This window comes from Falco peregrinus, chromosome 6 (assembly GCF_023634155.1).
Source record: "Falco peregrinus isolate bFalPer1 chromosome 6, bFalPer1.pri, whole genome shotgun sequence".
In the NCBI taxonomy this organism is placed as follows: Eukaryota; Metazoa; Chordata; class Aves; order Falconiformes; family Falconidae; genus Falco; species Falco peregrinus.
Window position 1 is genome coordinate 78619684 of NC_073726.1, and position 24877 is coordinate 78644560.

Below are 24877 nucleotides of genomic sequence, written 5' to 3' on the forward strand. Positions count from 1 at the left end.
GTTAAAACTAAAAGATAGTCTAGGTATTTGAACCACAGTGCATCTTAGGTCATGCTAAGAAGGATGGCCAGCCACAGAGAAGCAATGAGTTACTACTAATGTACCAGAACTACCTGTCATTTCCCAGCAGGTGAAGGCAAGCCTCTGCAAAGGTGAGAGGACAACAGTGCCATCTGTAATAAAATGTCCAGGGCAGGCATCACAACAGCTTGGCTATTTTGGTTACTAACACAAAAAGCAGAAGGATGTGGAAGACATGAGGAGCTAATCCATCCGGGAATGTGAAATATAAACCTCTCAGATGGGGTTTAGTTTTACTTCTTGTGTTTTCCCAAGACTAGCAAGTTTATGTGGGTTTGGGGTTTTTGCCCCTAGAACTATCATTTGAGCTGACTGCATCTTTCCTTTCTCGTTCCATTTTCATCTTCTAGGTTGCTAAGAGGTTTCCATGGCAATTCTAATATTGGATTAAAAAGACGTACTACTGAGGCTAACGCATCAACTCTGGTGTTGCCTAAGCCAGCACATGCAGCTCTGCTCTGCGTGAATGGCCCAAACACGTTAAGAACTGTTATCAACTGATGTCGATAATGAAAGATAGCAGAGTAAAATGATATATCAGCAGGCTGCAGAGAAAAAAGCAAAATGCTGCTACTCTGATCCTCTGCAAACATAGACTGATGTTGATGGAACTCCACTAATTTCTACCATCTGAGAATTCAGCCCCAACAAATTGCACTTGCCACACTCATTCCGTGAAAAGCAATACAATTAACATTGCCTGCATTGAAAACACCAGTGTTCACTGATGTCAGAAAAGGTTAATTCAGTTTCTCTTTATCATAGCATTGGAGGCATTCTGAACAGCATTCTTTGTCTTTATAATACCCAATATTCATATTTTACTGCACAGCCTCTAACTGTGACTTGTAAGCAATTTCAAACAGCTCGATATTTACAGTTCTACTAAAGAGGTATTATGCCTTGGGTGCGACAGATATTTTTCAAAAGGAATAAAGAAATTATCATAAGTCTATCAATTAAATCCAGAAAGGAAAGTAAAATGCTAATAATTGTCTCTTTGTGTTTAGAGGTTAATTTATTACCCCAAGGCATTTTATGGATGTAGCCTCCAGAGGTGCTGCTGGGGCAGCGTGTACCTGCATGCAGGTTTCTGTGTTCACAAACCTACTACCTCACCTGGCTGGCACCACATCTCAGGGCTGGGCTGGAGAGACAATGTCTCGAGATTCAGTCTCCACGTGCCATGTGAGCTCTCTTGTGGGAAGGAGCACTCGGGATGTTTCTCTGTCTGGGACAGGCAGCTGTTCAGCTGACAATGAAAGAAGACCAGAGGTCTAATACTCTCCAGCCAGAAAACAACTGTGTAATAGTCACTGCAGGCTTGGTTCAGGTTCAGAAAAGACTAGGTCAAGAAACTGTTAATATTTTTGGGTTATAAACGATCCATGATAAGCCACAAATGGGAACAGCACTATGGGTGTAGTGAGGCTTGACCTAAACCAGCCAGTTCTGAAAAAACAGGGAAAAAAATGTTTGAAATCTTGCTTAAAAAAACGGATTTTAAAAAACTGAAAGTTTTTCAGATTCTCTTGTGTTCTGGGTCTAGAGTCTTAGCTAAACAAATAAAAAAATACATTAATCCACAACATTACCACCCATCTCGAAGAGTTTCTCTTCTGTACCTTCCTGGGGGGGGGGGGGGGGGGGGGGAAATCAGTGGTTTTGTCTTTATTGGTGATACTTCAGGAGTTCAAAGGAGTAGATATTCCATCTCCCTATTTAAGACATAAAATCCTATCACCTTCTGTTGCCCCACAGTGCACCCTTTTCATTGAGACAGCCTGGTTTATAGCAGAACTTTCAAGCCCACGTAACTAAGTATTTGTTTGCGGGCAGTCTTACAGTTGTCATGGTGAGATTAAGGCTTCTCCAGCTGATGTCCTACCAACTATGAAAGTGTAAGCAGAATGTTTGTGCTTTGGTTTGGATTTGTTTTTTCAGAGCTCTAATCTAAAACACAAAGACATGCAGTTGGGGAGACGGTGCTCAACCCAAATGAATAGACCGGCTGCTCTTCTGCAAAATATTTGAAGCCATAGCTCTACCTGCTGGAACAAAGGTAAATTACACAGTACCAAGAGGATAAAAAGGAATGAAAAAAAACTGTCTGCATGCACCTAAACAGGTAAAGTTTTTTCTCTTTTATAATGTATTTGTCTTGATAATTCACAATTTAGCTCTGTTTGCAATGGCAGAAATTTTCACGAAGTTTTTGGGGTTACAGGGCATAAGATGTGAGATCCTCAGAGTTCTGTCCCTTGCAGCCCCTGCTGGAAATTGTGCTGGGACACAAACCAGACTTTCTCTGTCGAGGGAAATAAGTGAGCAGCACAGGTGGGTTAAGGACCTACTCTGGTATTAAACTCCTTTGAAGTTTCTGGTACTGGCTGTTACAGACAGGGTTAGCCACTGGCCTGTTTTCTAATTAATAGTAAACTTAACAAAAAATGGCAAAGCGGCTCATGGATAATGTTTTCAGGACCATTCAAGTGAGTTAGGCACTGTAAACATTGCATACAGCGCCACTAACCAGCTGAAAGTCAGTGACCGCTTTTTGGTTTATTTAGTACACTGTTTTGCAGTAGTTCTTTAACGTTTTATTTACTTGCTTTGATTCTTTTTGTGTGTTGGATTTTGGAAAAGCTTCATATTTCATGCCAGTCAGGTTAAACTTCAGCCCCTCTACAGAACGAGTTCTCCGTAGGATTTATATTCTTTTATTTCTATAGTGCTTCCATCCAAGATTGTCAGTGCTGCTTTGCAAACACTCACAACCCAAGCCTTACTGTCTAAGTCAGGGGTCCTCAAACTACAGCCCGCGGGCTGGATACGGCCCCCCCAGGGCCCTCAACCCGGCCCCCGATATTTACAGAACCCCCCCACCCCACGCCGGGGGCTGGGGGGTAAACCCAGCAGCCGCAGATGACTGCCTGCCACTTCATCCGCGCGCCAGCCCCCTGGTTAAAAAGTTTGAGGACCCCTGCTCTAAGGGATCATCTGTATTATTCTTTTTCTGATGCACAAATCACTATCACTAGAGCATCTTCAAAAGCTGGCAAAAACAGTCATGTTTTCATGAAGAATTAGTGAAAAAATAGGTTTGGAAAATATCCTCAAATCATTTGTGTGGCTTTGTTAAAAATATATTTTATAATATATATATATATTCTCTAGATTACATATATAAAAATATATCATTTCTGAAAATTTATTTTCTCTTTCACATTTTGAATTTGACATTATTTATTGGACTGCACAGGATCTTTACTAAGAAGCTTTTTTGGTTTATGTTTTCTGTGAGGAAAAGGAATGGATTTATTGCTCTTCTCCCTATGATCTTTATTTCTATTTTGTCTAAAACACTGGAACATTAAAACTAGAACGCTGGGGTGCAAAAGGATATGTAGGGGAGCAGCCATGAGTGAAAACATTTCAAAATTCTCAGTTGTGTTGTGAAATCTATTTTGCAACCATGAAAATAGGCAGAAGGGATATTGCCTGGTCTATGCAGCGCTGGGCTGAGAGGCCAGCTCACTGTAAATGTGCCGGGATGCCTGCAGAGCCGAGCTCACTGAAAGGTAGAACCTTTACACTCTTGGAGCATTCCCACTATGTTAATGCATGTTTTTTGTAATGGGTATTTAACAGGAATTCTACAAGGGCATAGTTGTGCTGGTCCTGGAGCTTACCTGGAGGGTGCAGGGTGAGCATCTCCACATGGCACAGGTACAGTGCCAGCAGACTTTTACCATAAGAGCCACCTCTCATAGGTAGCTGGTTCAAGAACACAACTATTGTTCTTACTCCTCCTAATATAACATGAAATTGTGCCTGTAAGATAACAGAACACAAATATGTGCATGCATGCATACTTCTATATACACACACACACAAAATGTAGCAGTTAACAGTGTTTCTGACAATGCTCCAACACTGAACATGGAACGAGAATTCTCCAAACCTACAGCTGTATCCAGTTTGCAAAAGCTCCAGCCTGTTTATACAGTCTATATGTAAACAGCTGCTCTTCCTTATTAGATGAAGCAACCCAGAGAACCCTTCAGAGCTGCTGCTCCTGCACATGTTGCTACTGCAGCGTAAAACCAAAAAACATAAGTAAGTCTGATGTGAAACTGAAGTGGGTTTGATAAGAGAATCAGAAACCCCTTTTTAATCTCCTCTCCAGCTGGCTCATGGTTAATTTTATCACAAAGGAGAATTTGCTGCCTGTCAAAAAGCACAGTTACTAGAAGTTGGAAGGGTACAATGACTATTTTTGTTCACATGTTAATTATTATAATATATGAAATAGCAACTTGAATTACCATAGCAGAAGTTCTTTCAATAATGCAAAATAATCCACATCTGAGAGTATAAATATAGAATATCTTCTTAGACCTGTACTACATGCTATGTGCATGTATGCAAGGGGAAAGCATATCTTTTTCTATAGTGTTGTCCACAAGCTTGCACCATGCTGGCAACCAGAACTTTGTACTGAGAAGAGGTAATATTTTAGAAACAAGGAATGCAATCTCATCTTATGCTGAAGTAAATTCAAAGTGTGGCTTTTTCTATGACTTGGAGCTATTCTTAAACTGCAGTGGGCATCCATCAAAGAAAAGCAATGCAAAGGCATCTGGAGTGAGGCTGTGTGCTGTTTTACGTGGTGTCTCTGCTGGAGGGAATCATCCTTTGGACCAGAAAAGGGGCTTTTAGCTTTCATTTTACATCACTCCAGTCCTTTGATGCAGTGGCCAAAGTGAAGCTCTTTTCCAAGGTTTTCATGTGGAGTGAAATCCTGGCCCTTTGAAGTCTGTAACAAAACACACATAGATAGCTCTCCCAAGATGTACAAGATTGGCTTCTTTTGCAGAGAAAAAGCCTCTGACAATACACTTTGAGGAAAAGCTCTTTGGCTTTTTGCTCATGCCACATTTACTTCTCACTGAGTGTATCTAAAAATAGAATTGGACCAATACTGCACATAATGTATGACTGGTCTCTGCCAGTTTCAACTGTAGCATGCTTGGAGGGGAATAAAAAGTGGTCATCAAAGTATCTAGAGGAAGATCAGGTAAGATAATTCTTTTTTTTTTTTAGATCACTCAAAAATTTAAAAAGAAACCCCCCAAAAATGCCAGCCAGAACAACCTATTAAATCTTTATATTTTTTTTTTGCAAAAATACTGAAACTCTTGGCTCTCACTGCAAGGTTTTCACTGGAAGACTCTTCTTGTCTTGAAATTAGGAATTTCAATATGAAAAATCACATTAAACAACATGAAGTAAAGGAACAAAATACTAAAATACTGTCTGCTCATGGTTCTTCCCACTCCAATGTCAGTGGTAGTAATTTAAAAGAACAATGTAATTTTGTCAGAAATAATCTATTAGACTGGAAACCAATTCTCTGATTGTTATGGAAGCTAATAACAGGAAAGAGCTGGGTTTTTTTACTTGGTTGTCTGAAACTCCAGATATCTTCAGCTTTAAAGCAATAGTGATAATTTAAGGGTGAATGGATAATGTCATTTATAGCTGCAGACCTGCAAAGATCCCAGGATAAAGATTCATAAATGTACAAGCTGAAATGTGTGGGAAGCTAAGATCTCACTGTGCAAGCTTAGAAAATAGGAGAAAATGCTGATATACCCATCTGAGGTACTGATAGGACATACTGCCATATATTTTAACAACCGCATGCACATGATGTGATTACCAAGAAAGAAAACAACAGATCTTTATTACCAAAACCACTGGATATTTCAGGACTTAAATAACAACATGATATAGAATCCATAAAACCTTTGGAAACAAAAAAATACCCCAAATCAGCTTATTGTGGTCAAAAGCATTCCAAAAGAAATTAAGCACCTGATCATGTTTGGGAGCCTGGGACTTGCTACTGCTTTTCTTTTTCATTTTAAACCAGGAACATTTGAAGTGGAGATGGAAGCATAAGTGAAATCAGCACTGTCTGGTGGGCATTTTGACCAAAACAGAACATGAAGTATGTCTTCCTATATTTTTGTAATGCCACTTCTCTATGTCAGCTAGTATGATCGCACAAACTGGTAAGGAGAAGACCTGAACGAATGCAGACAGAAGGCAGTTTAGGAAATACTTTAAGATGGGAACCATATTCTCAGAAAGTTTCATCCCGACCATAGACCAGTTCAAGTTTACGACTAAAATCTTCCAAAACTCCCTTGCAACAGCTAAGAATGGTGGCAATTAACCTGTAGGTGGAAACGCCTGATCAACCAGTAAGGGCTGGTGAAGGCACGGGAGGTGAATCGTGTTCGACATCTTTGTTTGTGCATAGTGTTCTCTAAGAGAAAAGGCTTTCATTTCTTTTCAATGAATTTTGAGCAGGTTATTTTGAATCAGCTGTGAGACTGCCTGGGGTGTCTCTTTGTTTCAACATTGATGAAATTTAAGCACCTTGCATGAGAATTGAAAGTGACCCTTTGCTATTGTGGAGTCAAGGACTGGAATGGGAAATCAAAGAGTTCCCCCCTCTACTAGCAGGGAAACATGCTTTCTCATTTAGAGGAAATAGGAGGGAATCAGGTTTCCATAGTGATCAATGAGGAAAGGACGTGGTTACCTGGAAACAGGACGGCTCCCATCCACTGAAAAAGCCTTTCTTGTATTTGTTTATTGATGAGAGATCAAAGCCGGCTCTTCACTCACACAGGAGTCAGGAGGTTGGACTCGGCACAGCTGCTCTGCATCTGATTTGAGTGCAAGTGAGCAAAGGGAGATACTAAAAACTTTCCGTGGGACCTTTCTATGGTCTATAGAAATAGACCATGTCTATTTCTAGAAATTACTATTTCTGTTTGTAAATAAAGTCCTTATTGTCATAGGCCAAAGAAAAGCAGCTACTAATTTGAATAACTGCTGCAGTCGCTGCCATCTGAGGCCATGTTAAAGCCATTGACAGCACTTCTTACAGCTGATCACCTATATCTGTGGAGAAAAGTCTTTCTCTGCCATTTGCAGTTGTACTCTACAGACATTGACAGAGCTAATACTGCCACCTATTCCTCTCCATGGGACTGGAAGTCTAACTCTTCCTTCCTTGCACCAGAGGGTTGTTGGGTCCCTCATTTCTTAGAGCAGAAGAGCCACGGAGGTGAGCTTTTGGAAAAGACTCCAGTAAAGATCTAAGGGGATAACTGGAACTTCTGGTAGCTGTATAAGTATCAGTGAAGCTATGGGAAATAGTTTCAAGTCTTTTGATCTCAGAAGGAGCAAGAATACAGGTCTCGTGCTCCCTGGGTAAGTACTTTACCCACCATGTGATGGAGCTGCACCCAAACTGTATATGCTGTCAAAGAAACGCCAAACCATTTGTCAGCACTCCAAGGAAAAGAGTGAGAGATACTGGAGAAAATCATACATTGTGAATCCTACCCTTATCCTGACACTTAATTGTGGATACTCATATGCCTGTATCTGTGAGGAGATAAGGCATTTTACCAATGTTCCTCTTGAAGGTGTTGCCCATTAGTTTTCTGCAGGTGCTGCCTACCCCGAATCCCAGGCACTTACCTGCTTAATTCTCCTGAGCACCTACATGGAGAACTTCATCCCTTAACACACACTCGGTGATTCTTCTGCAGTCAGGCACTAAAAATCCCTGCTTAGATCCAGCTTTAAGCTTATAGGCTGTAAAACAAGGAAGGCAGATGTCTCCAACCACTTTGTCTTGAAACTACCAAACTACAATATTTTTCATGACATTTATGTCCTCCAGTACATATTCTGCCTTGCTTCTGGCAGCTGTTTCTTTCCCATCCTAGGAAGAACTCAACCTAATGAAAAAAGAGGGGTACAAGAAAGGTCCTGGCTGAGGTCTGAGGAATACTAAAAGCCTTCAAACCTAAGACTGGTATTGCCATGTTATGAACAAGACAAAGATGATAGCCAAGATGAAGTGATAGTTAAGCACCTACTTGCCCTTCAAACACCTAGTTCATCTTTTGGATCCCAGTAATTACCTCAACATTTCTGCCTAAATACCTGTATTTCTTCTAGTTGAGTACATACAAAACTCTCCACAGAGCATAGAAGTGACCCCTAAATAAGCAGCTAAATGACTTATTCTCTTACACTTTCTTTCTTGTGAGCAAGATTTTCAGAATAACTTATTTTTTCTGAGGTATTCATTGAGCGTGTTTTTGCATGTACACAAATACATATGCACTCAACTATATTCAAAGAAAAGTCAAATCATTCACCCCATGAGCGGGTGGTAAGGGCACCCACCTCTAGTATGGAGACTCAGGTTTAGATTGATGCAGCGTGTATCAGTAAACAGCTCAATGAGTGAATGAGAGAAACATTCCCTAGCAGGCACAAATCTGCTAGTCACATGAGAGGGAATCAGACTTCTGCATTGAATCAGACTGGGATATGATTTCAAGTCATAACAACCATACCCCAAGTATGTGTTTTTAAGCACAGACTACCGACTATCTCTCTTTCTCTCTGTTCATTTAATAACAGAAAAAATAGACAAAACTCCCCAGGGCCACATTAATAAGTTGGGATTCTGAGCACAGATAAAAGATGCTTTCTGAATTTCATTCCCAACTCCTGGCTTTTTGTTTGGCTATTGCCTAGGGATCAAGATATCAATTTGTCTTGACATCTTCTACAGAGAACCTAATTCAGAGCCAGGATTCAGCAAAAGCGTGGCAATAATGAAGGACCAAGTACCTTTGAGACTTGGGGACAAAGTGATTTACCCAAGGTTACGTAGAAGTGCAGCCAAAGCAAAGACCTGTTGCACCTGTGAAATGAGAATGACACTACATAGATTTTAATATTAGCTTGGTTTAAACCCAAGCACACTAATATGGTATAACTATGTAAGCATTTTTGTCCCCAGCGGCCCAGTAAATACAGTATTTTCAGCGTTAGTAACAGGCCATACATCTTATGCAAACTGTGCCAGATACAGTGCGAGGCCTAACCCTGACCTGTTAGGCTGCTTACCAACTTCTTTTAGAAACTTACTGTGTGACCCAGGGCTTGATCCCTGGTGTTTCTCTTTATGATACACATTTTAGGCATGGGATAACAGCAAAGGTCTTGAAAATATGGGCACAGGCTGAAAACAGAGGCCCTACAATTCACTGGTGGTCATTGAAAAAGCTTAACCCTGAGATAAGGGAGAAGACTGGTTTTGCTGTAAGAAAAGCAGCAGCAGCTAAGAAAACAGGGGGGTAAAACAATATGTAGCTGAGCAGCAGGATAAAGCACCTTCCCACTCTGGGAAAGTAAACCCTTTACCACCACCACCAAGCATCACACAGTGTGTAGTCAGACAGAAGCCAAGGACTGGGAATCATCTTATGAAAGGGTAAGGTCCCAGATTTATGCAGGAAGGTAGAAGAAAGGAGGTGCCCACTTAATTTCCAGCTTATCTCCTCAAAAAGCTCTCAGCTCTTACCACCTGGGTAGCTAAGACTATCCACAAGTGTAGCCACCAATGCCGACTGTATGGTACCAGCTCTTTGGTATCGTACACTCCCACTGCAGCAATCTCTAATGGCCTGATGTCTGCACACTTAAATTCAGTGCAAAACTGACTGTCAGAATTGTCTGTATCTTCTCATCCTTACCACCTGTTTTGTCCTCTCCACCCAAACTCCAGAGTTGTTTGGAGCTGCTCTTCCAACAACCTCCTCAGTCAACGAACAGCCTTGCACCCCGGTGGGACAGCCCCCATGTGCCAGCAGCCAGGTAGCAGTGGTGGGCACAAACTCTTCTCTTTGTAGTTCACTGTGTGAAGAACCAGCACTGGCAGACAAGGAAGAAGAGATTAAACCCACTGTGGGAACAACAGAGTGACTGGCGATGGGGCTAGAGAAGCCAAACCAAGGAGGCACAGCTGCTGACCTGCAAGGCTCTCTGCTTGGCTAAGGCTGGTTCTCAGCAGCCAACAGCTCTTCTCCCCCTTGTCCCATCCTACTACTCTGATGCAAGCAACTCCTGCAACATCTGGTACTTGAATGTGTTCACAAAGTATTATGAAGACAAATACTTTAAGGCCTTTAAGGAGATGCCTAGAGTAAGTGCAAGAGCTCTCAAAAAGCAGTGAACAGGGATAGGATGGAACCAGAGCATCAGACAGCAATGTGATACAACAATGTGATACAAAGGCCAACATGCTCTCTGGATATGTGGCTATGGACGCAATTTCAGTAAAGAGAGGGAGATGTTAACGCCAATACACACAGCATGAAAAACCTCATGTGGGATGCTGTCCATAGCTGGCACAGCTATTCTATAGAGGTGAACTGAGGCTGAAAGAGATGGATTTTTTGAATGATGGTGGACATAAAGAGTGTATAGTCATAGATGCTAGGAATTTGTCCAGCTTTGCCCAGGAAAGCAATCACAAAGAGTCTGTAATTATCGATCTATTGACTCTCAGGAATTCTGACTCTGACTATGGGTAAGGAAGAGGAGGAAATGTTTAGGGCCTTTTTGTGGTTTTCAGAGAGTGTTCTCATTTGCTGGGAACAAGGCCATGAAGACTGTGCTTAACATTAACTTTAATGTCATTGCATGTCAGTTCAGTTATATGAGGAAAAAAGGTAAGCCTGTGATTATGAGGGTTTTTTCACTTGGAGACTGTTCCTCTCAGGTTTCGATTCCAGAATCAGACCTAATTCAAAATCCTGTCTTTGGTAAACTGACTTTGAAATCCTTCTGAAGCAAAGAAAAAAAAACAGAAGTACCTATCCAACTGTGTAATGAAGAAAACTAATCAGATGGAGCCCTGGAGCACTGTTAAGTTATTGCTCTAACATAGTTTTCTGGTAGTTTACAAGACCTCCTTTGTCCTCTAATTCTTCGGTTCATTCTTTGTTTAAAGAAAACTCCACTGCACAATATTTCTCAGATATCTTCTTATGGCAATCGCTTTCCTACAGTGACTTTATGCTCTGAAAAGGAAATATTTCCTTTTCTCTACTTAAAGATATGCTTCAGTACAAGCCTTCCACAATTCTATATCTTTTGGTAGAGATAAAAAAGATTTTAGGTTGAGTACCAACAGTGTACTTATTTATACTCATATTATTTGTTATGTATTTATATTTATGTGTAGATGTGTATGTGTCTCTTAGGAAATTTCTCTCCTAAATAGTTCCTACAGTATAGTAATATGCTTAAAAGTTTTGTTAACCTGACATCACTGTAAACAAAGGCCATTATTTTCCTGAAATCCTTTTGCTTCCCACATCACCCAAAAGAGAACACTATAATGAGAACTATGTGCTGCTCCTAGAACGATTCTGCAGTCTTTCAGAGTCACTGCAATTCAGTGATAAGGATACCATTTATTTTTAATTTATACAGTCTACTGTTGAGTCATAGTCGGGATTTGATTTTTCTTTCAATGAGGCAAATTGACAGGGATAAGAAAAACACGGTTTCTTAGAAAAATAAGTAACCCAAAGAACCTTGACAATTTCTACAGTCATCCCCCCCTCCTCACTACTAATGTTCAATATGTAACTCTGCAAGTACTGTGTTTGCAAAGCAACTGTCAGGCTTCAGGAAGGTACAGCAACATAACTCATTACTGTCACTCAGATCCTTGGAGTTAGCACACGACAAATTTCACATACAGCAGTTACTGAAGGCAGCTGGTGTTATCTGCTAATCAATTCACTCAGCACAATGTCAGGCTTTGAGTTTAATCCCTAGCCGCTTGCTTTTTTCAAAAGAACACACTGTAGAATAGCATTGAGGGGGTGCAGAAAGGGTGTGTGTAGAACAAATTACATGGTGGACAAAAGGGCATTCCAGATGTCAGAGCACAGGAAAACTACATTTATTTTTTCAGCTAGTAGCAAATGAAAAAAAATGAAAAGATATATTTCTCTCTGACTGGATTACAAGAACACACAGAAACTTCAGGTAAAATGTCTAAAGTCCATTTTAGTAGGTATTTCACAAAGAAATAGTAAGCCATTTTGCAAGAGGACTTACTATTGAGGTAGTCTGAAATTGGAAAGCTAATTCTGGGAAGAGTAAGGATTCTCTCTGCAATACCTTCTTCAGATACAGCTATCAGTTTTGCTGAGTGCTAACTCCTCTTCCCACAGCAACATTCCCACTATTTCTATTGACTCTGAGGGCTGTTATAATGCATCAAATCAGCAACTGCTGCAGTGCACTGAATAATTAGAACAGCATAAACAAGAGCTTCCTCCCTGCCTCATCCATATTTATTAACAGTGAATTTTATGACCTAAAAGGCTTGTATTTCTTAGGAGCTAGGGACTGCAATACCTGCACCACCCATGGGAGGTACATGGACTTTCTAACCATGCATTTTGTATGCTTAACCTAGTCCTGACAAAGTTCCTTATACTTTGAACTGCAAATTGCTCTTTTACTGCCTTTTTGTTCTGGACAGCTTCTGCCTCAAGCTTGATTTGGTTGCCTCTTGGTAAGGCACACCTCCAAGTATTTGGGAGGAGAAGATGTGGAGATGTGCTGGACAGCTGACTGAGCAGTTGGAACAAAGTCAGTATCTACATCTGTAATGAGGTAACCTGGGTAGCACTAAGGACTCCTGAAACCCACATATATTTCAGATGTTTATCTGCCACTATCTGTTCTGAACCTGAATTCCATTCTACTCACAAGCAGAAGTACTTGTAATACCCCTAAGCTGCAACCCCTTTTTACAGATGGGAACTGGGGGTGCAGATGAGAATAACATCCTGTCCAAAATCACACAGGCAGTCTGAGGAATACAACCTGGCTTTTCTGAATCCTGAAGCTAATGCTCCAGCCTCTAGTACTTCTGTTCTAAACCCTAGCACCAAACTGAATTAATTACATCACCTGAGGAGCTTGAAGGGATGTCTGCCTAAAGCCTAGGGAGGTGCTGCCTCTGTTAGAAACAGTGCTTGCCGCTACACAGCTCCCAGCATTGACACCCAGCACCACAGCTGGTAAAGATTACCAGCACAATACCACCAGAAAAGAGCTCATGAGCTCCTGGCATGATGCTGCTAGTATTCCTACTATGTTAACAGAAGAGTCAGTAATACAGAAATGTTTCAGTACTCACCGATCTACCATGGACTCCACGTTGCTAATGCCTACTGGAACTTTTCCTTTAACAGCGGCATCTGGGGCTTCTTCCTCCTTCCCAGTTTTCTCTCTGATCACAGTGTAAAGCTCCAGGATGCCACGGGATGATCAAAAGGCAATCAAGATGTATTGAGTGGTCACAGATCTCTTATAACACAGCAACTTTATGGTCCTTTCTGTCCTGAAAATATCGCACAAATATTAACTAAGGAAAGCTTCCTTTTTACAGTGCAATAAGCTAGAAGATAGCATCTGAAACAAGTCATAAGTGTTGATGATAAATTGTCCTCATGAGCACAATTTTCTGCTTTTGTACATACGTAACTTCACAGGTCCCAGGTGAGCAGGATATCGTGAGCAACGAAAGAAAAGATGCTCAAGTATGTTGTGTAAGCACCATACAAAAGAAGAGGAAAAAAACAGGGCAACCTGAAAAAATAGCCAAATGTAATCAGAACAGATTAGTAGGTTTGACATGGTGTCAGTAAATTTTCTTATTATGAGAAGATATTCATATATAATTAGGCTCCATGTCACAAAGTATCAGAACTGATAACTCTGATGCAACGTTTGCAAGCTGGGGATATAGTGTTCTGTCTCTGAAGGAAGCACTTTACCTTTTCTCTGTTACATATGAAGACAGCCTCAAAGATTTGGCAAATACTTCGAAAGGTCAGAGTTCTCTAGTGATACTAATTACTTCGGTGATAGTAATGACTTCCTTGCAACTGATTAACTTTTCTTCTTATTCGTAGTTGTAAGAGTTTACTTTCCATATGATCCATTTAGCCACCCCTCCATTTTGTGTAAAAAGACTGCAGATGTTTAATATCAATGGGAATATGCATGAAAGGCTTCTGTTTATGTTAGGTTGAGTTTAAGGCCTGGATGTGTAATTGCATTCAAATTCTGTCCCACTGAAACCACTGATGACTCCATTAGAGTGATCTTCTATCGCCTCACACCTGATACCTGTGAATCTTAGTCAGGTCTAGATAACAAAACGCTGTCTTTAAATGGTTTGAAAGATTTTGATTTGACAATACTTTTACAGCCATACTGTGCAGGTGTGAATATCTACATGAAAATAGCTGTGGGGAAACAAACTTCATGTTTTGGGGTTCTGTATATCGCATTACTTGGGACCTTTTGGGTTCACTTCTGCTCCGTGCGACCCTGGTAGCAGCTGTTATTTAAGTGTGCTCAAAATCTCATCAAATCAAGCCAAATCAGTTGATGAGCATATTAGTATACCAACAGGTCAACTAATAAACACAGATGCAATGTATGCCATGTTCTAATGCTTCTATGATTGTGGTGGGTTGACCCTGGCTGGACACCAGGTGCCCACCAGAGCCGCTCTGTCACTCCCCTCCTCAGCTGGGCAGGGGAGAGAAAATACAATAAAAGGCTGGTGGGTTGAGACAAGGACAGGGACGTCACTCAGCAATTACCGTCACAGGCAGAACAGACCTGACTTGGGGAAAATTACTTCATTACCATTCAAATCAGAGTAGGATAATAGGAACTAAAATAAAAACTTACTTTAAAACAACCTTCCCCCCACCCCTGCCTTCTTCCCAGACACAACTTCACTCCTGATTTCTCTACTCCTCCCCCCCGAGCGGTGCAGGGGGACGGGGAATGGGAGTTACGGTCAGTTCATCACATGTTCTCTCTCCTGCTCCTTCCTCCTCACACCCTTCCCTGCTCCAGCGTGGGCTGCCTCCTGCAGAGGACAGTTCTCCACAAACTTCTCCAACATGAGTCCTTCCCACGGGCTGCAGTTCTTCACCTAACTACACCAGTGTGTCACTTCCACAGGTGCAGTTCTTCAGGAACAGACTGCTCCAGTGTGGGCCCCCCGTGGGGTCACAAGTTCTGCAAGCAATCATCTTTCAGGGCAGGCTTCCCACAGGGTCACAGCCTCCTTTGGGCACCCATCTGCTCTGGCATGGGGTCTGCCAGGGCTCGCAGGTAGATATCTGCTCCAGCATGGACCTCCATGGGCTGCAAGGGCACAGCCTGCCTCACCACTGTCTTCACCACAGGCTGCAGTGGGATCTCTGCTCTGGTGCCTGGAGCCCCTCCTGCCTCCTTCTGCACTGACCCGGGGAGCTGCAGGCTGTTGATCTCACATCTCCTCTTTTCTGCTACAATTTGTTGCACAGATTTTTTTTTGCCTTCTTAAATATGCTATCACAGAGGTGCTACCACTGTCACTGATGGGCTCGGCCTTGGCCAGTGGTGGGTCTATCTTGGAGCCAGCTGGCATTGGCTCCATCAGATGTAGGGGAAGCTTCTAGCAGCTTCTCACAGAAGTCACCTCTGTAGTCCCCTCCCCCCAGCTACCAAAACATTGCGTGCAAACCCAATACAATGATGGTCTTTTCCCATGTTCTTCTGACCATTCACATTAATACGTGTCAACTTCATTCCTTCAAAGTGATCTTAAATAAAGGGAGTAAGATGAAAAAGATGCAAGTGGACGAAACATGGAAAGAGAGAGGGAAAGAGGACAGAATCAATTAAGTTAATTAATGGCAGACAAACACCAGTAAAAAAAAAAGTTTCTCAGTAAGCTGCAAGTGACATCAAATTCAGAAAGCAGCTTGAGGAGAAATAATGAGGTTACCAGAGCATTCAAAATACAATTAAATAATACACGTTGCTCTAATCTAAAGAAAGGAAACAGCAGCAGTACTTGAAAAGGAAAAGTCAGATGATGACTTTGGCCTTGTACCGCAGGACTCCGAGGGAAGGGCATGTAGATCAGAAGACACCAGCAAAACCTCCCAGGGCTATTGTTTGCTTGCTGGGAGACACTAGGTAAGTCATTTACCTTTTCTTCAAGTGGGTTTCCTCAGAAAACGAAGCTTACACGGCCATATTCACTTTGTCTGACTTCTCAGGAATTGCCTTGGCCAATTTCCCACATATCTGACAGAAAGCAGACTCCAAAGAGATATATTCCCTTACATTTCATGAAGCCAGTAGTGGCTTCAAAATAAGTCTTATTACTGCTGCCTCTGGCAGAATACCCAATTATGGTTTAGATGTCAGAGAATATCCAAGACATTTCAAGAGATGGTAAGACTAGCCTTTGCTAGTTATGCCATCCATGGAAGTCTCCTCTTCTATCCTGAATTTTCTCCATCTGTCCTCCTTATTTAGATTTTAAGTCACTTCAGTCATACCTGTCTGCTGCTTTACCTGTAGACCATAGCACTGGCAGGACCAGCAATCATCTTAGATACTGCCTGTGATGCATCTCATAACACAAAACTATATTCACCTCATAAGAGAAGTAAAAGGATAATTTCACTAACAAATGACATTATTTATAGAGAACTCACAGCACAAGAAACAAAAGGAGCTGTGTACATTTCCCTTCTAACATATGTGTGTGTGTATGTACGATGACAAGGAAGAAAGCTATCCATGATTCACAGCTTCATAGGACACACTGCGGCAGTTCTGTCACACACATCTGCCTGCTCTCTCACAAAGAAAAATTACAGTTTGCAAAATCAAGGTGAAGAAGTAAGTCAAGGTTAAAGAAAAGTAAAGTGTAGTTCTACTGGAAGATGTTACAAACAGATGTATGCACTGTTCCAATAGGTCATGCCTCTCAGAAATAACTCTCCTGGGAATACAATGCAAGCCAGAAGACTGTCAGACTTTCAGAAAAGTCTAAAGCAGTGCAGGAAGTGATAAGATTAAAGTCTTATGGTTGAACTTTATTCTAAGGGAGAGTGGAATATAATAGGATTTCTTGCACAACTTTGGCTTAGGACAGAAAAATTCATCATATGACCTACAATGTAGCAGTATTACAGTTAAGCCAGTTTAAAATATAGAGCATTCTTACCTATAAGTTATTGCTGTGACATTACTTTATTCACTGTGCTTCCTATTTACCTTTATTATATGGAAAACATATCCAAATTTATTATCCAAACAGTATGATATCCAGGTGACACAAGAAATAAAAAGTAAACACATAGTGCCCTGTAGAATACATTTTTTTGGTAAATGAATGATTTAATAGCTGTCTAAGTAGAGATTTGTGGTACAATTCAGTAAAATCTTAGAATGAGAACTAGATAAAGATTCTAAGTACTCATGTGTGAGGTAATCTCACAAATTCAACTCAGATGTGCAATTGTTTCCGAACAATTTAGCACACCTCAGAAGCCTGATAACCTGCATGACTTCATCCACATTGCTCAGTATTGTACTACTGTAAAACTTCCTGAAAATCAAAATTATTCATAGGTACTTACTAAAATTAAACAACCATCCCTGGAGGTAATTGAAGGGCTGGTACGTGCACTCTGCAGACTCTCCACAGGTATAAGAAATGGGTTACTATTCAAATCGCGCTACAAAGACAGCTTTGAGAAACAAAATAGATGAAGTGAAAGGTAAAGAAATGCTGGATTCCGAAGAAAAGTTCACTATTTCATGATTTTCCTGTTCATTAAGTACAAATCTAAACCTGAACAATTCACACAGCAGTTAAAGCAGATGATTATAGCCAGAGCAAGAATTAGTTCATTGAAAAGGTGTCATTAACTTCAATTTAAATCAGATTGAACTGAATTCTTCTTACTGAAGTCTTCTCACAGCACTAGTGTGAGCAAGAAGTGAATGCAGCCTGGTTTTGTTTGTTTTTAAGAGGGAGTTCTTAAGATGCATTTAATACATAAAACATTGTTTCTAATCCCATCTGAAGGAAAAGTTTTCAGTTAAGAAGACTATAAGAAAAATAACCCATAATCCTAAAAGTTTTTCAACATAGGCATCACTGAGTTTTAGTTGTGCAAAAATTCCGGTTACCTCATAGGAAGATAATTCTAGAAAAGAGGGGTTTTTTATTTTGATGGAAGAAACATTTTAGTCTTCATCCATAAATAACTTAGCAGTTCACTTTTCAATTCTCATAAAATTAACTTTTTACTGAAAAAGAAGAATCTGTAATTTTGAGAATATGTTGTGTTGTTCCTCTGTAATAAAGAGATTGAGCACTTGCCTGAACTGCACAGCTCATCTGCTGTTTAAGTACAGAACTATAAACCATCCTTCTTAAATGCAAAGACAAATTAAGGATATCAAGGTACAGAAGAGAAAGGGTTTTAATAGTTTGCCATGAAGCACTTTAGAACATCTAAACAACAGTACAATAAAACATTATTATATTTGAGGCATGAATTTCCTACCACATTTTATTTCTCTAGTAAAAGTTTCCATTGATAGTAGGAAAATCACTGTCATTTGTATTTTCAAGGAAAGTAAACACTCATCAGGAGAATGCGGTCGTCCTCTATGCTTATTTGATTTATAATGCTTAGGTTATTAATCACCTATTATAATATGATTGTTGAAAATAACCCTCTTCTCTTTCGTTTTCCCTTGGGATGTTAGAAGGAAATAAAACAGCTTTGCAACCAAAGTATTTGCAGAATGAGATTGACAGCTAGTATGTGACATAATTAAGCATAGAGTTATTACAGGATTACTTGATTTCAAAGTTTCTCACTGCATACTTAAGCTTTCAATAAAATAATTTAGATAGATGGACTGAAGGGTACAAACTTTCTGTTTGGTGCCATAAGGCATTGGGCCACCTTGGCAAACGCACTAGGCAGTCAAACATAAATGTTTTTAATTTGAACAGGGCCAATGAATAATGTCACGAGCTTTTAAATTATGTTTGCCATGAATTGAAGGATTCAGCAACTGAAAAAGATCGATGTTGTTTTGCTGCTGGCTTTAGAAATTTATTCCAAATCATGAAACTACTCGTTTCTTGCTAAGCTTCATCAGGCTGAAAGCAAAACTGCCTCTTGCATTTCTTCCCTATCCATCAAAATACCTGTGCACAATAAAATGTAACTGTTATGCTTCATGTTCTCTAAGAGTTTATCTGGCTTTAGTGGCTGTCACAGTAAATAGTGAATGCACACACAACCCATTTGTTTTAAAGGTGTTCAGCAGAGGAAAATCAAGTGTCTTACAAAGCTGCTTTTAAAAGGCAGCTTCTTGATTTGGGCAATTCTAATAACTCTTTATGAAAATGTTGAAATGAAGGAATCTGACAAAACTATGGCATCCTAAATGCAAGACAAGAGGCAAGTCATACTAAACTCTTCCAGTCTACTGTGAGGCAGTACTCGTCTGTTGGCTTTGCCACTCATGGGGGTGCCTGTCATCCCACTTTGGGCTTTCCAGGTGACCACCTCTCCCACTGGTTTGCCGTCAGCTTCTGGCTGAAGATGCGATTTCCTACTCCCTTTTTCCTCCTATTACTTCAAGTGTTTGAGCACTACCAAGCATTTTCTTGCACCTGTATGAGATAAACCTGGCCATACAAGACTCAGCATTTCTTGGCTTGTCCCTGAAAAACATTTATTGATCCTGTCATCTTTCACCTCTCGCCTGTGTTGTTCTCAAAATCTGTGATACTGTAGGTGGTGATGTAATGTATGAGGTGGTAATAAAACCCTTCCCACCCTTCAATAAGCCTCCCCAACACATGAACCATGTGCTCACTGGCTGTCCTAATATACCGTTTTATTTCTCTCAGCTGCAGCTATCAAGCCTGCTGCTTTAAAATGACAAAAGTCACACTTTCTTCTTAATGCTATCACACACTTGAATTACTTTCAGCTTGAAGTTAACTTGGCATGTTCTGGGTCATCAGGCAATATTATTTCGCAATGCTTTTAGCACTTTAATGAAATGCACTGAATTTTACTAAGCCTCATTGCTGTCAAGGATGTGGTATAGTTAAAGATGCTTTCCCCAAGGTGTAACTGAGAAAGAGTTTTTGTTGTCCAAAGGCTCCCTGGACTGTAGTCAGCAGCAAAGATTTCAGTGTTTTCTACTGGATGAGGCTTTAATTGGAAGGAAACACATTAATGTGGGAAGGTTTTTTTCTATCTCCTTCTAATAGTTGTTATAGAAACCCAACTCCTCATCTCATTAACTGCCTTAAGTTACAATATAAATACAAATATTTGATGGTGGAATGTTATTATCTTATCCCTTCCCGAAATAAGTAGATTATGTGATACATCACTGTCCACTGGAAGCACTAACTGCTATTGTGGTTAATTAATTGCTTAATTCTACTCTCTAAGCTGCAAGCTAATTAGTGAAATAGCACTTAACATTAGTTACCAGCTCTACAGTATTTCTTTGAAATGTCACTCACTTTATTCACTAGTGGGAGGAGTACTGTATGTTTCTATGAAGTTATGCTACTCCCAAGAATAAACACTCAACATGAAATGGTATTTAAGCATAACTGGAGGTATTCTCTCCAGATTTCAGATCAACCAAACACATTTTTTGTGCAAATGATCCTAATGCCAAGCTTAATTGTACCTACCTTCTGGCAAATGTTTCGGTATAGAAACAATATCGATACACAATGCAGAAGGTAAATTATTCTGTGTTCTCAAAGGAAAATGAGCAATTTCTTTGCAGTACATATAGTATTTCATCAAATATCAAGAGTTCAACAAATGGCATGATGTGACTCATAAGCTCACCTTTCTTTGGAGAGTACTGTTAACAGTACCTAAGTAACACAGTTAATTCTCTGGAATGTAACCACTGTGTGTTGATTTCTGTTCTTCAGTAATCCTCCAGTTCACTGCTATCATTCCAATATTGCTGTGAGACTTTGAGCAATGCAAAGGCTTTATACCCTTGGTAAATGTTACCCAGCACATCTACTACCATTAAAAAACATCACACGTAAACCCACATGCTACTCTTCCTGCTGTGGATAGGACTGACAAAAGTTATGCTGAAAAGAATCAGGAAAAATCATGTATCAGAAATAGATGACAACCATGTATAGTTATTTCAAACCTCAAATGGGTGCAGATCAATTTACATCACTATTTCAAATCCATGTTAAACCAGAAGAGTTCAAATTCCATCTGTTTACATTTTAAAAACTCAAGCCATTTTGTCTCTACATAGTTAATTTTTTTCATGCCCTATATTTCAGAAATACTGACATCCCTCCTTTCTTCTTTCTGTATACAGGAAACCATTTTCTGTAGAGCATTACATTTTCTCAAGACACCTGTACATTTTAGTCCACAGCAGCTTTTGTATGTTTGGTGTTTTTTTTTACTGCATCCCAACAGAGCATGCATGCTAAGGAGAACAGCTCCAAACTTGTCTGCGGGCTAAGTCTCGCAACACCTTCAGCATTAGTAGTTAATTTTGTCATCTTAACTGTCATTACAGCTGATGGGAACTCCAGAATGTGCCTGTAGTAAGACAGTGTACCCCAAAGACACAGTTTTTTGCTTGGGCTCTCAACTGGACCTCAGTACTCCTAGTTGCACACTGACATGTGACACAGAATGGTGCTGTGGACAGTTTGAAATGTCTGATTTCTAAAATCAGGGCAGGCTTTCTTCTTCTTCTTTCTTCTGCTGATCTATAGGCATTGCTGTAAACAGGGCTGCAGAATGTGGCTACATCTGCTTCTATACATGAGCTGAGAGCTGAGATAGCTGGAGCCTGAAGAGCCAACAAGACACCTTAACTTCATAGTGGCTACTTACAATGTGGCGGTTCCCAAATTCCATGTCTCGTTTTGGTGATTACTAAGATAGTGTTCAAGTGCAAAATGCTTAGGGTAAGGCATGTGCCATATAGTTGTAGTACAAGGGAGTGTTTACATATGACCAAATGTTCACAATTTAAAACAGGACATATTGAGACATTCCAAAATATAGTATAAAAGGAGTCCTGGTTATTGGCGTTACAGCAGTGCCGTGCAGTATACTACCTCTTGTGCTAAGCCTTATTGTACTAAGTACACTGCAAATGCAGACTGAGACACTCCTTCTCAAAGGTTTATAGTTTAAATATACAAATTTTCCGGAAATATACAATTGCTGTTCACCTCTGCTGAGAGACTGGCTGAGTAGCTTCCAGGAATTAATTTAAATGGTCATAGGTTGCAAGGCAACTATAGATCAAGAAAGAAGGCTGCACAGACTTACTGCTGCGAACTTTATGCAGTTGGGATGAGTTTACATAAAGCTCTCTTTGCTGCCATTTTTGCTTTTGTGATAATTAGAATATTAATTCTAATAGATTAGAGAATAAGATCAAAGCAATTGGCATAATTACCACATTGCTAAATCTTTCTGCTGCACAGCCCACACACTGTATGACTCATTGTCACCATGGTCTGCACTTTTGCCTCTGGCTTTACGTTAGTTGATGAGAAATCACTACTGATTTAACCATTTCCTTCTTCATAGGTAGTTCCATACCAGTGAAAGCATCAGTACCAATACATTGTGACCAATTTTTCTGAAATTTGCACTTGGAAGGGATCTGCTGGTTTAGGGTGAAGGAAAATTAGATTTATATAAAAAAAAAAAATTATTATGAAGGACACTTGAGCATCATTGGTCTTCCTGCTTTAAACAAACTTTGGTTGATCAGTAAAGGCAGGAGACACTGTTTCAGAAACGCAAAGCAATCACTGAAAGGACAGAAATGTAATGTGCAAAAAAACCCTAAAGAAAAGCAACAATGTCACAGCCAGACATTTTCATTAGGAGAAAAGAATGGTTCAATCAAGCAACCCAAGAGGTTATTGTTATTTTCCTTCAGCAGTTGATTTAATTGCCAACATTTTATATTTTCAAGAAATAATTTAGTCAAATGACAGGTCTTCCTTTTGATCCTGAAACCAAAAGGATTGAACAGGATGTGCTTTACGTACATTTTAAAGCTCTTCCTTACCCTCAGTGAAACAAGGTCCCTTTAGACTTACATCCCCTGCTAGTGGCAGAGCTATATTGGATTATAAATTAGTATTAAGTCTTCTACTACTTCTGTAGAAATTCATGTAGTGGCAAAGTTCCTAAGTTCAAACCTTGCCTTCAGCCTTACTAGGGCCACATGGAAATGCCAGCTGTGCTGAAAGGCAATTCTGCACATGCACCTGCTAGCAAACAATGCTAATTTTAATCTTTGTCCATCCTAAAATCATTCATGTGTTCAGCTGGATAGTAAACAATTAACAATCTTGTCTAATTGTGCTCGGTTGATCCTGGCCAGCAACTAAGCACCCACCCCAGCAGTATAGTGGGGAGAATCAGAAAAGCAAAAGTGAGAAAAACTCCTGGGTTGAGATAAATAAAATTGATGGGGGGTGGGGGTGGGGGGAAGAAAAAAAGAAAAATACCAAACCAAATCAGTGATGTAAAGGCAATCACTCCCTCCCTCCCACCAGCAAACCGATGCCCAGCAAGTCACCAAGCAATGGCTAGTTTGCAAAAGACTACCCCAGTGTTACTGCTGAAAATAAAGTTATATGCTATGGAATAGCACCTTGGCCAAAGACCTTGCACTTGGCCTTGCTGAACTTCACAAGGCTCGCACAGTCCCACCTCCCAAGCCTGTCAGGGTCCCTCTGGATGGCATCCCTTCCCTCCAGCGTGTCAACTGCAGTACGCAGCTTGGTGTCATCAGCAAACTTGCTGAGGGTGCACTCAATCCCACTGTCCATGTCATCAACAAAAATGCTAAACAGCACCAGTCCCAATACCGACCCCTGAGGAATGACACCCATCACCAGTCTCCACTTGGACATTGAGCCATTGACCACAATTCTTTAAATGCGACTGTCCAGCCCATTCCTTATCCACCAAGTGGTCCATCCATCAAATCCATATCTCTCCAGTTTAGAGACAAGGATGTCATGCAGGACAGTGTCAGATGCTTTGCTCAAGTCCAGGTAGATGATGTCAGTTGCTCTTCCCTTATCCACCAACACTGTGACCCTGTTGTAGAAGGCCATCAAAATTTCCAGGCACTGTTTGCCCTTAGTGAAGCCATGGTGGCTGCCACCAATCACCTCCTTATTTTCCATGTTCCTTAGCACAGTCTCCAGGAGGAACAGCTCTATGATCTTGCCAGGCACAGGGGTGAGACTGACTGGCCTGTAGTTCACCGGGTCTTCCTTATTTCCCCTTTTTTAAAATGGGGGTCATGTTTCCCCTTTTCCAGTCAGTGTGAACTTCACCAGTCTGCCACAGCTTCTCAAATATGATGGATAGTGGCTTAGCCCCTGCATCTGCCAGTTCCCTCAAGACCCATGGATGCATGTCAATAGGTCCTATGGACTTGTGCACCTTCAGGTTCCTTCAACATAACTTCTAAAGTTATGCAGTCATGTTTGGGCTTCTGTCAGCAAAGCAGGTTCTGCTAAATAATAGATTGTTAACAATAAGATGCTGGGATAATTTGCTCACAGGGGAAGGAAATGTCAAATAGCAATATGTTTGCATGTAATTAAGTTACTATCTTTCAGAAAATCCTTATGCGTGCAGTGTTAGGCACAGTTAATCAAATACATCTGCATATCTAATTCCCTCTGTACTTCAAGGTCTGTTTTAGTGTGTTAGCTGCAGAGGTGAGAGGACAAGAGAAGAGTGGATGGAATATGCTTTTGCCTGTGTGCATGCACAGCACTATCAGCAGGCATTTTGGTGTGCAGTTGGATTAGCATTATTATTCCCAGTGAAATTTCCCTACAAACAATTGGCTGGTGACAAGGAGACAAGGCTTAGACAGAGCCAGATAAAAAAAAAAAATATAATAC